Below are 15,070 nucleotides of genomic sequence, written 5' to 3' on the forward strand. Positions count from 1 at the left end.
CAAAAACCAGTGGTGTATTGCTAAAAATATTCATTATATACCTATAACATTGAATCAAAAAAAATTTTTTTCAAAACAACCTTTATTCTAATTATCAGTACCTATCACTTTGATCAAAGATTAACTTAAAAAAAATAGTACAGTCTAAGAAATTAGAATGGTTACTAACTACCAATAACTTAGTGATTAGTGCACTAATCATGATTGCTAAGGCCTGGAACTTGATGCATCTGCATCTTTTTTTTCTAACGATTATATTCGAGGATCGTCTTTACAGAAATTTAATTCATGAAATATAGAATTTAATAGTACAGTTTTTATTTTGTATTTTTATAGAATTTTATGCTTTAAGGTCATATTTGAAGTATTTTTACTGCATTTTATTTTGTTTTGAAAATTCTAACAGGTATACGGGGCTATACGGCCGTATACTCACGTATCGTCGTTTATTTAGAGAGTATACGCTAAACAAAAAACTGGAGAAGTAAGTATACGCTGTATACCCCCGTATACCCCCCCCCCCTCCAATACACTACTGCCATAAACTAACTTATCTTTGAATGATATAAATATACCTCTATTTTCAGACATGAAAATAGTTTAATATTTTTGTATATATTTTAAAAATAACAATACACATGTTATAAAAACAATTTTTAATATTATTTAAATTACAAACAAAAAACTAAAATAGTCGGAAAAAATTAGTTTTTTTAATTAAAATATTTAATTTTATAACACTTTATCTTGACTATAATTTTAATGCTTTTTAATTGTCGTTTAAATTATTCATCGTTCCATGTAGGTACAGTAGAATCATATCTTGAAATTAATATAAATAGGTATTGTGAACCAACCCCTTTAATAGGTAGGATATTAGGACCGTACCCAAAGAAAATCTAATACAACTATTAATAACTAGAATTAATTTATGAAGAATATCGTTATTCGGATTATTCCTTACTAACTTTATTTGCATATATCACAAAACAATAATATTATATTATTCACATATCAAAATATTTAATTTATTAATTTCCAGATACTGTTGATATTAATGGTATAATTATAATATATTTATTTTAAATTACAACGTATACCTATCTTTAATATAAACCATAGGAATTGTATTAATTTATTCTATGATAAATATTAACTGATAAGATATATAAATTATGACAAAGAAATTATACAAACAAATATATTTAATTAAAAATTTAAATAAATATTTAATAATATTTATATAGCTGATTGGGTTACTTGTAAGTACACAAATTTGTTTATTGTTATCTTCATTACTATATCTTTTAAAAATGGCTAATATCTAATCTATCAAGATACTGTTAAACACTTGTTGCATAATTTGTTTGAACTTCATATTAAACTTTCATCTCAATACCTAACCACGGAAGTTTTTAAGATTAAGTTGTCCGTAGCAAATATTAGAAAAGGAACTACAGACATAAGATACATATCTGCATTGAGCACTGTAAGCACAGCTTACACGTACAAAATATGAAAAGTAAATAGGTCTATAATATTATTATAATTCAAACTACATCTTGGCTACTTTTTTAACTTTTAAAAAAAATAATAAAAAATATGTTTAAAAAGATAAAATAAAAATCTTGACGATATATGGATTAAAATATACTAGTTGATAAAAGGTATATCTAATATCTTTAGATACGATATAATTATGTAGTAGTATATAGTCGTCTTAGCACTTTAGGAGGCCTTGTATTTTTATACTATTTGTATGTATATTTTGTGATATGAAATATAATATTATCACTTATCACTCAACACTATACCACTGTACTAAACAGTTTATTTTCAACCCGTGTCATTAAATTTTTTGTTATATACTATTTATTTAAATGAAGTAGACTATATATATATAGTAATACATTTTCAATATTCACTGGTTTTATTCTGCTCACCTTTTTTCAAAACCCATAACACTGAAACGAGCTATGGTGACTACTGAATAGCATGGCATAATATCTTTCATTCTATAATAATACAAATAGTTTTCAAATATTATCGTAATCATGACGAATATTAATAACCTATGAACTTCAAACATTTATAAAAAAATATTTTAAAAATGATTTTTTCAAATCATTTATAGTATATCATAACTTCTATTTTATTTTTAAGTTATTACTCAATGACAAACTTTTTTCCATGTATAGTAAAGAAATTATAAATATAAATATTTTAAAAAATTGAAATCATATACATTTCTTTTGACTTTCTAATCTAGTAACTAGATTTAAATTGTTACCAAAAATTACCCTCAAATTGGAATATCCGATTATTTTTCGTCTATAATAAATGTAATTAAACACAAAATATAATAACATTTTTAATATATTCATCGCTCCGTTTAGGTTCTAAATATAATATTGAATATTCAAACACATAAATTTTCAGTATCAATTAAGAACTGATTAATATAATAGATACGATCTCATGAATAATAATAGGTAGTTATTATAGGTAGGTATACTATACAAAATAACATATTATATATTACAGTTAATAGCAATATAAATCAAGGGTCAACACGACTCAGAATTTTGGCGTTATACGATATTTTACAAATACATTTTAAATTGAATAAATGTTTTTTATTTGATATGAAAATTAATCTATATCATCATAGTATTGTAGAATTTAAATAGATTTTAGTGTAATACTAATTAATCAATTACGTTTAAACAATTTCCAGTAATTCGAAGTAAGCTAATAATTGAATATTAATGATTTTGACCTAATTTACTATTTACATAAAGTAACTATTTCAATCAAAATGAAATGTAATATGTTAATTTTTTGTAGTGGTCAGCTATTAAAGAATGAATTACATACCATTATATACCTTTGAAAACAAAAACTACCTCTGAAATTAAAATTAAATTGATGTGTTAAAATAGCTATTTAATTGATACTTATCTATGTATAATTTAATTAAATACAATCTTGAAATTATTAAATTAATTTACAATTGTTTAATACTTTTAGTTTGTGAAAGTAAGATAATTGATGTGACATTAAATATTTTAATGTATGCAAATTTGTTTTAGTATTCATATTACATTATATTACTAAAAACGCTGTTACAATCAATAGTCGTTAGAAAATAGAGAATAATAGTATAATACATAATTAATTTCATCATTGAATAACACTAAATTATAGTAATGTTAACACTTATTGATGTGACAACGTTGATTGTTGTAGATATCTATTAGTTTATTTCATGTATAATATAATCAGTAAAAGTGTAAAATTATATTTTATAACAGGATCAATAGAAGCTTTTTATCGTGAGTATAATAATTTGTTTGTAATCATATTTTATTATTTGAATCCAAATTTGATATGTATTAAATATCTTATATAAGGCATAGCTCAATAACATAGTTATTCTATTATAACCGGGGACTATAGCAGATATTTAAAATAATAACTATATATTATATATAATAAATGTTAACTTTTTTCTCCACATATTGAAATGTAGTCATATTAACATTTTAAATGTGAATAATGAATATTCTACCAATAGAGTTAATATTATTTTGTCCTTTGTTAGTTCTTAAATATTAATATTATAAAATATATCTTTATTATAGTTATACTCGTACAACACAAAGAAATAATAATGCAATTATAAAACAATTATTGAAATTAAATGTCAGGCATGTTCCATCCATTAATTCGAAAATCTTCCTTACATGATGAAAAAAAAAATTATCACAAAATAATACTAGATTTAATTGTGCGTAGAAGTTACTTAAGAAACTACAACTTCTTCAACGTATAAATATAAATATAAATATTCATGTGTAATATTTAAAAAGAGTGAGTGATCCATGTACACAGTTAGAATTAGATTTTTCGCTGACGATTTTCAAAAGTATTGCATTAACCCTAAAAATAGCCGATTTCAAATAAAAGTAAATACATTTGGAACGTATATATCGATGTTAGCTAAACTATAGGCAATATATTGGTAATGTTTAATTAAATTGATTTTAACATTTGAATCAAACATAACACTGTCAAGTATAAATAAATGTGATGAGGATAATGAAAACTAACTTTTATATAGTTTTAAAAGTATACTGTAGTGGAATAAAGAATCCTATTATTGAAAGAAAAATGTTTCACCCTTAATACAAAGTTCTTAATAAAAAGATAACTGAATACAATAATTTGGTGAGAAATCTAAATTGCATTTAATATCTTTAATTAATGAGAAATAAAAATTATTAACAAACGTACAAAATAGTATTAAAAAATTCAAATAGGTTTATTAATACGAATATTATACACTTATTAGCACTGCAAGCTGATGGATACTTATCTATTATTTATTCATATAATATTGGTACGTATGAAAATCATGATAGAATAAAATATATAACTTTAATTAATTAATGAATATTATTTACATTTCTGTAATGCATTATTGGTATAGCTCTAATTTTGTAGAAAATGTATAGCTAAATGTGTAAAAATTATTGTATAGTTATAATATCAGCACTAATTTTACCATACAATAAATTAAAAAGTTAAATTAATTTTACCTTAAATTATTGCATTCATGACTTCCAAATCATTTGATTACAATCTAGTAACGTGGAATTTTATTCGTGAATTATGTATGAATGAAATTCGACAAACATTTAATATCGATTTGTCTAGATTTTGAAATTGCCGCTTGCCAAACTTTTATAAACGTATTTAACAATAGTACCATAAAAGCCTGTATATTTTACTTGGATTAAACATGATATCGGATGATAAATTATTTTCGGATCTAAAAAAGTTTGATAATAATCGCAGTCTTCCAATATATATCCAAACGGAAAACAATGTTCTTTAGATTACCAGTTCTACCGTCGAACAAAGTCGAAGATGCTTTTTTCGATATTGAAGATTTAATATCCGGATTTAATTATTTACCATTTTAATCAGAATTTTCAGACAATCAATATTATATAATTATATTATTATTAAGTGTAAATTTCCACTATCAACTTGGGCAAATCTTCCTTCTGAAGCACCACAAACTAAAAGTTATACTGATTCTTGTATAATAGAATAAAACGTTAATCTTTTTTACGTAGAACACCACAATTTCGAGCAGAGCAATAAATATATTAATTTTACAATGATATGTAATCGGAAAATAAATTACTTTAATAGTTATATAAAAATAAATATCGTGAATATACTTAGTGATGTAGGCTGACTGCTGAAACAGACCATCTCCGTTTAAAATGTGTTTTCATTAAAATTAAGAAAATTAACTTCAGTGAACTACTCAATGCCAGAGTTCACTCGACAGACTGAGTCTCTAACAGTATAATTATATATAAATAGTGTCGATTCTTATAAACAATGGTAATAAAATGTCATAAATACTAGTATTTATAATCAATGATTACACCTACTAATTTTATTAATTAGTATAATTTTTTTCTTGTATATTCTATACTTTAGTTTAGTAAAAATAAGTACTTTAAATCCTAGAATCAAATTAATTTAAACATAAATCAAAAATTATAAATAAATAAAATATTATAATAACACTTAATATTTTATTTTGTAGTAAAAAGGGCAAAAAATGCTGATAATTATAAAACTTTTGAAGGTAATAACCAAGTAAATACAAAAATATAACTTATAAAAACTTTTCCGCTAAAACAATGCTTTTATATATTATATTAGAATAAGACTTTAAAACAAATTATAGTTCCTAGCAGCACATAATTTATCATCCGACATGTTATGTTAATATAGATTACCTTGAGGATACCAAAAAATTTACAAGTAATTTTTTTATAAAATGTATTTATATCAATTTTCTTGAAATTAAAAACATTATTAATTTTATTTACAAGATTAACAAACTATATATAAGTTGTCGTATAATAAGGATAAAGGATACAATTATTATTCAGTGACTTATTCATAGGGGTAGAATTTCCAGTGATGATACTTCGGTGTTCAACGTTGGTTTTTTTATTTTAATTAGTACGGAGATGGACATTAGATTTTGAACGTTTAGATTAGGTAAACGAACACTTTGACTTTGGTACTGTCTGTTGTTTCATTTGCACCATGCCAACACTTTTTACAATGAAAATAAACTAATAAAAATTGGTTGAGGACACTTCGTAAGGAAAAATAAGCTGAAAAATAGGTATATTTTACACGATGAGATAACATTAAATTGTTCAAAGGTGTATCCTAAAAATATTCACAAAACCTATACAAAAAAATAAAATACTTGAAATAATTTACTATAATTTACTATTAATTAACATTTATGTACCACTTTCAGTTGACAGTGACTGTTACAAAAATCCACAAAGTCTCAAAATCCTGTTGTACATAGCGCGAGAACTATATGCAAATTAATTGAGATTTTAAGTTTATATTATAACTTTTTTTCTATTTGTTTATTTATTTATAAAATATAATGATTTGTGAATACATTTATATTTTCATATTAAAAAAAAAGAAAATTACAAGACCTAATTTCGAGCTGTGATCATAATATTATACTGGTTGTAATATAATTCATAAATGAACAGTCAATATTTTTGTACAACTTTATAGCCCATCATCTTAAATCTAAAATCAAAATGTAATTAACTATTAATTAGCTATCCTCATTATTTCCATTTCTACAATAAATACAGCATTATGTAGTTAAGTTTATAAACAATAGGTAAATTAGTTTTCAAGCTTATAAGTAACCGCACAATGTAGCCTTTATTGTACATTTAATATTATTGTTCAATTCCAAAATTTAGAAATCAGGAAATCAGAATCACCACTTTAAAAATGTACACCATGATTTTATAATATTATTATGCAACAAAAACAAACACAGCCGTCTCACTAAATATTTAAATTATTATTATCGTTCAAAAATGTTTCCTATTATTAATAATTTCATGTTTATTTCATCATTAAATAAAGTTAGATTAAATAATGTAAATTTGATTATTTTAAAATAAATGTTTGTATGGAAGCCGTATATTTTATATCGAAATCAAAAGGAGCCGTGGTCCCAGAAAGGTTGGAAACCACTGGTATGTTGCATATTATTGATAACAAATAGGTATGTAAACTCATCCAGATGAGGTGGTCTGCGTGCCGGTCTTTGCTTAGATGAGTTGGACTGTTATATGAGATAGTGTTAGTGTGTTTTTAGCGTTTGGATGGGAGGCAAATCGCGCGTGAGTGTTAGTGTGTTATATTTTCTTCTTTTGAACAAATTTTTTAATTTGCACCTAAACCAGAGCGTAATATTATTATTTCCCCTTAAAAAGTTAACAGTTAATTATAATAATAATAAAAAAAAGATTGAATATGTTTTAGAATTATGGTTTCACTAATAAAAGCGTATAAATATTTTAAGTTGTTCAATTTTTTGTTTTAGCGGAAGCAGTAGAATACTTTAAATATCACGACAGACTTATTAAAAATGAAATGAATCGTATGTATTCTTGTAAAAAATAATTAATTATAATACCTATTTAATTGTTTTCAGTTAAATAATAAAAAAATGGTATAATATTTTCCTATATGAATCGTAACTTTAATATAATATCAATTTACAATTTATTTATAGGTCATAATATAATGATCAATAGTATCATATATTCATATTCAATAACCTTAGTTTATAACAACAATTTAATTATGGTAATTTAATAACCAATATGAATAAACATTTCAAGATTTGAAAATTACAATATCATATTAATAAATATCAAAATCTCGTTGTACCTATACATTACTGCCTGCGGGGTTACTTCAATAAAGTTTTCCAGATCACCATATAGAATATCCTATAAGTTGGCATCAACTTTGCACATTGGCGCATTAATGTACAATAATTATAATGGATCATTCTATCGATCCTTATATAATTATGCTTATACATTGATAGTTATTTTATAACACATCATATAATTAGTAATACATTTTTGATAATATAACCGGCCAATTGAGTAACTTAGTAAATAAATTAAGTTCGAATTCTTGATAATTTGAGTTGGACCATTGCTGGTGAAAAATTAAACGCCTTGTAATTTAATAGAAAAGTACTGAATGTCAATATTCTTAAAATATGCAAGAAAGTTAAAAAAGCTGAAATTAATATTTCAATTTGTGTGATTTATAATATAACAAATAAAATGGTTAATAATCCTTATAACAGCATTGTATTCATGAATAGGATTACAATTTTGTAATACAACAAATTATTATAGAGGGCCCACTATATTATCCTATACCTAATAGCCAATAAGCCTATGCGCTAAGCAGAGAATAAAATGAATCTTCTTTAAGCTAAAAATGTTTCTATAGTTCTTGGTTTTAATTTCAATTATTATTATGTGTTTTGTGTGGACCATTCACGACCGTATTTTATTTTATTTATTATTAAAAAAAACCAACAACCGAATAAAGTGTAATCTTGTTTTTTATTATATTTTGTAGAAAAAAAATACTGGATACCAACAACATGGTGCAAACAATATTGTAATTCTCTTGAATTAGATTCAAATCAGCATACCACCACCGTCGTATCAAAATCATCAAAAGATCCTAATTAGTTGTACTGCATATTATTAAATTAATTACCTTTCATTATATTTTAACATAAATAATAATAAAAAAAACCGACGAAATCATTTCTATTGAATAGTGAGTATTTAGCATACTATATAATATGCTCTAAGTGTAAACTATTTAATAATTATACTCATTCAAATATATTACGTTTATAATATAAAATAAACTAAATTTATTAATATTAAAAAATATGTGTAATTTATCAACATGACCACAAATATTCTGGTACAAATAATAATATGATATTATACGTATTTTTATAGAAACGTTATAACACCGTGTATAATAGTGTATATGCATCATTTGCCATACACTGGCAATGACGCATGAAATAAGTAATACATTGATAATTGAAATAATTTATAGCATACACACAGTCATTAATTAATACACCCATTCTTAATTGTTTTCGACTAACTAATAAGTCAACCCTCAACCAAGCATATTTTAACAGACTGAGCATTTTTTTTTTTTTTTGTATATTCCACCACTCACAGATAACACAAAATAATTTTTATTATGCATTAGCCAGTATTTTCGTTATTTATTATTTTCATTTTTGGTGCAATCTTTAATAGGTTAATACATGGATCATGCCAGTTTGTGATAAGAGTACATTTTATTCTTTGTATAAGATCAACTTAACTCTAGAAAAACCTAATATAATTGAATAATTGAACAATCAGTAAAGATAGATTAATCAACACGGAACCATTCATTTTGTAAGCCAATAACAGACTGTCTAGGTGTATTACGAATCATTTGTGGAATAATGAATGGCTATACCGACTTAAGTACATAAAAATATATTGTTTTAAACAGACACGTATACAGTGGGGGGGAGGGGGTTCAACATTCATTGATAAATCATTGTAGACACGAAAAATGATTTGAAACGAAAACGGTTTTTTAACTTATATCATTAAAAGTATATTTTATGATATGTATTTTTAAATAGCTATTTAAGTCATTTTTTTTTTTAAATATTACGTTTGATTGATATCATTTTTTTTTTCGAAAAACATTGCATTTATTATATTATTAGTATCCAATATTTATTTATAATAAATATAAATATTATATTTATAAATTTATATATATATGAATCTATTTTAATTGTGATAGTTATAACGTACATAGGGATGAAAATTAATGAACTTGATGTGTTCGCCAGAAAAATTTCGTCTCAATTGATGAAGTATCACTGTCATAACTAGAAAACACGTTTACGGTCTTACGAAAATTGGTTCTTCTGGGCACGAGGGCCGTGAGACCCTACAGTTAAGAAACCAGTCACAACCATACCTTACCATATACATTACGTATTTCAAGTTGTGTCCTGGTATCCCCAACAAAAGTTATACGGGATGCATTTTTTCTTGTTTTTTCAAGTCTGTCTCGTATTAATCCCCTTTTCACTTTACTATTGGTGTTTTTAATTTATTAGATTTATTATATGAACAATTTCTATTTTTTTACGAGATATATGTAGGTATGACACTATTTAATAGAATACTAGAACCTCTAATTTTTAATGATATTTTTGGATTTTTATTTTGACCACTTTACTTATTAGCCGATATAAAATATAAAATTAATAATGTTATCTTTCCAGAAAAAACTAAACTATGATCAGCATTGTTGTCGGCGATGTTCAACATGATTCTGACTATACAAAGACGTACGATTGTGCGTGACGATGCCAAATTTTATATTTAACAAAAGTTAAGTTATGTATTTGGTAACTGTTTGTGTCGAAGTTTTCATAAGGGTAGTTATAACAACAAATATCGGTGGATGACTACAAATCATAAGTACTAAAAAACCATTTTGATCCATTATAAAAGTATGATAACCAATTACTTCTTAGTAATCGGAAGTTTGTCTGGTATCGGCTATAATAAGTAATATAAATATTCTACTAATAGTATCGATAGTACCATACGGATTTACCATAACCTATATATTTAGCAACGTTGTTTAGAAGTAAAAATAATATAGTGTGCGTGCAATAGTATGTCTAAAAACTAAAAAGATAACTCCGATAAGGACAGCGTGCAATCGTATCGCACCCTTTTAAGCATAAGTGCATAACTATTGTTAATTTGACCTTTTTTGTTAGACAGTTCGCATCGTCCGATTTTTGGCTTATAAATCAATCGTGCATCAGCTGTTTAAAAGGTCGTACATCATTTGAGTATCAATACTTTTTAACAATATAACTAAAAAAATGGTGTTTACCCGAAAATATTATATAGTTGTTTTTTCACTGTGATCTTAAAATTAGCACATCTCCAAAATTTTACCTCGTTGTATTCAATTTTAAAAGATTGAGTAGGTATTTTTTCAGATGACCAATATTTATTTAAAATATTTATTATTATTACATATAATTTATGACAATCATTGGATTTTCATATCAGAAATTATTTTTTATACCTTTCTATAGTTCTATTGTTCAGAGTATTGATGCACATTTGAAGTACGATATTTGGCACAGGTGCGATGCTCCAATTTTATGCGGTCTAGTTCGTGCCTATTTCACTGAACCATTATGTGTACTTGTACTTTATTAATTATTTGTTCATATGGGCCTGAGAACAAACAATGATTTAATATACTATTTTAAAAGTAAGTCACCACGGATGGATAACTTGGATGCTAATAAATTAACACCAATGTTTTAAATTTTATATATCCGGATAGCTCTTAAGTTTTATTCTTGCAAAGTATCCACTCGTTATTTTTAAGTATCTAATTAATAACAATGATTACTTGCGAATTCATAATAATATTAATGATAATAATTATTAAAAGCTGTATTGGTATCAATAACGGTAATAACTAACAATATTTTTTTATTTGAATTGAAGGATGAAAATTATATTGAATATTTAACTCACCACTAATATGGTATGGTAATGGATAGTGGATAGTGAATATTTTTTAGATAAATTTGTGAATACATTATTAATCATATGTTTTATTTTAATATTATGTTGATTAGTGACTATTAAAGATAAAATTAAAAGCTAATGAACACATTTTGTGTACATTATTATATCTTATAAATTATAAGTATAAGGGTAAGTGCCAAGATGAATTTTTTCTAAATGAAAATACTTTACTAAAAAAATGCATGTCCCACATGTTTCCTGAGGGCACAATAGCAGGTTATTCGTATTCTGTATTAATAATATTGGACACCATGTAATCCTTTCTATGACAGTTTATTACAGTCATTGTATTAGAAAATTTAGATTCCTTTAAAAACAAACTCGTCACCAAATTTAAACTAACAAGTCTCTTCCAGAGTTTCATATAATTTTGGAGATTATATTGATGTCGTGGCCGCATCTAATTTGTATTTTGGCAGTGTCGGGTGTGACGTGAAGCAAAGCTAGACTTGTTATATTATAAAAATAAATGTTTATTGAAAATATTGTAAACTAAGTAGGTAACCGTATTTTATTTGTTATGAAAATAACGTATGATAAATTATTGTATAGTATTTATAATTTTAATAGCTATTTATTTATCATACTAATCAATCAATTATGTTTATACATTAGAAAAAATTGAAAGTAAGCTCGCATAAGTATTGTATTCTTATAATTATATTAAAGTATTTTACGTTATAAATTATTCATTAATATTGTAATCATATTTGTATTTAATACTGTAATATATTGTTGTTTGGTCGACTATTGAAGACCTAACCTAAAGTCAAAAATCAACAATTATCAACACCTTAAACTTCAAGTCCTGCCTAACTTTAAGACCATACTTTATTTAAGTAATAACACATAACCATCAAATCATCATAATATTTCATAAGTTTTAATATACTTTGATACAATTTACATTTTTAACTAGACACTTAAGCTTTCTTCAGAATTACACTTTTTTACTTTAAAAAAACTCTAATCATATTTTTTGGTTTCTTATCAATTATACCACTGTCAAACTATCATGCTAGATGTATAATAACAACAACCGCTAATGACTGATAACTAGACACTTAACCAAAGCTTTCAAATTTCCACATTATGACTACCAGAAATACTCCCAAAATGCACCAAGGAATTGTATCCAATTTTACGTAGGTGAATTATCCAGTTCAATTAAAATGTACCTCGATCAAATAATATTTAATATATTTAATTAGGTATTACAAATTTAAATAATAGTTAATTAAAAAAAAAATTAATAATGATTTGGGTCCTTGTTACTGTAAATATAATTTTCATCGAATACAATCTTAAAAATATTAGATTAATTTAAAAATGTTTGATACTTTTAAATTGTACAGGTAAGATTACCAATGTTACATTAAATATTGTTAAACCTTACCAGCAGTGATTGGAAAATTCTTTTAAGTATTCGTATTATTGTATTGTAGAAAATACTCTTAAAATCCATATAATTCAGACGATAGTGAATGTATATAATATAAAATTAAATTCATAAAATTGATTAAATGTAGTATTAAGATAATAATAATAATACTATTTCCAGGTAAAATTAATAGCAAATAGCAATTATAAGTCGTGAAATATAACTATCTACCTATTTATTATGCACTCCAGGTTAATGTAGTAAAACTGCAGTTTACAATAAAATTTTATTATTTATACACACACTTGCTAAATGGATGATGCAAGAAGATTAATGTAATTGTGATGCTTTTAAACGATGATTTATTTGAAAATGAACCTATATTTTTCATAATGTGTATTTTATCAGATATCTATAGGTAATTCAATTTCTAGAATTATATATAATTTTATACGAAAATAATGCTACTGATTACATTATTTCATAGTAACATCAAATTTTGTGAGTTACAAAATTCATTATTTTCAACAATCTTTTAAGTATTAAAATATAGCTTTGTTTTGTTTAAATTCTTATTTATATTAAAATTTGTAAAGCATTTACTGTGTTACTGTGTTTGTGTATAAACAATCTAAAACCATAATATTCTCAACAGCTGAGATAACTGAAAACTTTTACTGTAAGTATAATAATATTTATATTTAAATTTAACTAGTATACAACTATAGGAACTGTATTTCGACTTTTTGAAGAAATTCGTTGTCGAGTTTTTAAAAGCCAAGTTTAAAATTAATTAGAAACATTAGTTCATTACTTCAAAATTAGTTTAACATTAGTTTAAACACAGTTGAGGTTGTCAGTGGATGGTGACTGCTATTGTTATAGACAACATATATATTAGTATTTTGGAAGGTAGATGAAAAAGGACAGTAATGGAATGAGTTTTTAATTTTTTGAAGAAAAATGATTTCTCATTTAAAACAAAGCATATTCTCTAAATAATTGATTTTAGAAATAATATATGATACTACTATATAGGTTATTAAATTTTAAATCTACAAGTTATAAACAAAGGATAACAATTATCAACTAAGATCAAATACAAAATAAAATAAAGTAAGTTAATATGATTATTATGTGTTAATTAGCGAACGATCCATATAATAATATCATCAAATCATTTAAATTGGTACGTATTCAAGACAACAAATAATCATCGAATATTTATTAAGTACTTTCATTGCTTAATGATTGTCCGTAACACACACAATAATAATATGTGAATTTTGAAATAAATAAACAAAATCGACAGAATAATTTTTTTTATAATCTATATATTATAATAATAAAAAAAGTAAAGGTTTTTTGGTTTTAGCTTACGGCCTCGTGGACATCAATGCATTTGAAAAACTGAGTAAGTTAAGAATATAGCTTGAATTATAGCAAGTAATTCGTTGAAGTCGAGTTTAAGAGCTAGAATTTTAATTAATTGTTGAACAAAATTTTTTTATGGTTAAGGTTGTTGCTGTTGTAGGTGACCGCTATTATAAACAACATATCTATTAGTCACTTTTTATCAAATTAATTAAAATACTTTGGGAAAGTGGACGAAAAAGGCCAAAAGTGGAATACAATACTTTATTTTTTGAAGAAAATTGATTTCTCTCTTAAAGCAATGTATACTCGTTATAACTTATTGATTTAAAAATAAATCTATGAATATAACACCATAAGGATAGACATTATAAACTTATAACAAAAATAAAGTTAATTAAAGTAAATTAATATGATTATTATGTATTAATTAGAGAACGTACGAAATAAAGATTTTAGTCAATCATATACATTAGATCTCGGGGAATTCGTGGATTATGAAATAATGAGTAAGTTAAGAATACAGCTTACAATATAGCAAGTAATAAAATAATATAGCTATTATTTTAATTATCTGTTTAGCTGTAGGAAAAAATCTATAAATTATTATAACATTTTTTCTTATGCTTGCTAAACTTTATTTTTGTTTGATAGTATTTTGAATCTTAGAACTAAATAGATTTAAACA

At 24.3% G+C, this 15,070-nt stretch overlaps 1 long non-coding RNA gene across 2 annotated transcripts; it reads left to right on the top strand.

The window, feature by feature from the left end:
* Positions 1-7,244: 7,244 nt before the first annotated feature.
* On the top strand, positions 7,245-8,741 carry LOC132923193 (uncharacterized). 2 transcript variants are annotated; one of them, XR_009661123.1, is made up of 3 exons: positions 7,245-7,274; positions 7,472-7,528; positions 8,536-8,741. It is a non-coding gene; the product is annotated as an uncharacterized LOC132923193 (long non-coding RNA). The 2 variants fall into 2 exon arrangements; XR_009661122.1 differs by having other exon boundaries at positions 7,245-7,268.
* The last annotated feature ends 6,329 nt before the right edge of the window (positions 8,742-15,070 follow it).

This window comes from Rhopalosiphum padi, chromosome 2 (assembly GCF_020882245.1).
Source record: "Rhopalosiphum padi isolate XX-2018 chromosome 2, ASM2088224v1, whole genome shotgun sequence".
Taxonomy (NCBI): Eukaryota; Metazoa; Arthropoda; class Insecta; order Hemiptera; family Aphididae; genus Rhopalosiphum; species Rhopalosiphum padi.